Here is a 1,051-nt window from a genome sequence, read left to right as displayed (position 1 = left end):
TAATGGTATAAAAAGTTTATTGAAAAACTATTAAAAAGTCATCCAAAAGGATTCGCAAAACGTTTTCAATCTAGATCAGATCATCTTCAGTGCGCTCTGCTTAGTACATGAAACTAGCAACCTTGTAGAATAGGTGACATAGAGAAATATGATTTACATTTTTAAAAGATGATGTTAGTGGCGACTCTAAGTCGATGTTAAGCGATAAATTTAAGAGTGCTCAAAGGGCAAACATGATTCACTGCTCGATGGTAACATGTGGTACTTGCCAGTTCGATGGACACGTCCATCGTACGTTTAGTGTCCATCGAACTGGTAAGTACCACACGTTACCATCGAGCAGTGAATCATGTTGCCCTTTGAGCACTCTTAAATTCATCGCTTAACATCGACTTAGAGTCGCCACTAACATCATCTTTTAAAAATGTAAATCATATTTCTCTATGTCACCTATTCTACAAGGTTGCTAGTTTCATGTACTAAGCAGAGCGCACTGAAGATGATCTGATCTAGATTGAAAACGTTTTGCGAATCCTTTTGGATGACTTTTTAATAGTTTTTCAATAAACTTTTTATACCATTATACAAACGAAGTTTTTACTTGTTCTATATGATTTTTAATTATGGTATACAGCCAGCTACTGGGACTTTCCCATTGATTTTATAAATAAAAAGCTTAATAATTATATGTTAATATATAAAAGTAGAAAAAATGATACACACAGGGTTGCTTAAGAACAAATAGGGAAGATTATGTAACATTCTGGACTAACCCGGTTATGTTATCTGCCCTTTGTTTATTTTATTTCAGTCACCAAGTCGGGCTTTCCAAGCAACAGCTGCAGTTCTTCGCATCTCTTTAACCTCCAAGCTTCACCGTCTTTGACAAGAATATACATTTTTCTCGGAATTTTTCTCCCCCACATTCTGAGCGTTTCTTCATCCTTGGTGAACAAATTTCCCGCTTCCATGCATCACTACTAGACAGATCACGCTTAGTTTTTTCCCGACAAGTCCGGACTGAAGATCTGCGGTAGACTGAAAAAACTTC

Source organism: Diabrotica virgifera, chromosome 6, assembly GCF_917563875.1.
Source record: "Diabrotica virgifera virgifera chromosome 6, PGI_DIABVI_V3a".
NCBI lineage: Eukaryota > Metazoa > Arthropoda > Insecta > Coleoptera > Chrysomelidae > Diabrotica > Diabrotica virgifera.
This window is presented reverse-complemented; position numbering follows the sequence as displayed.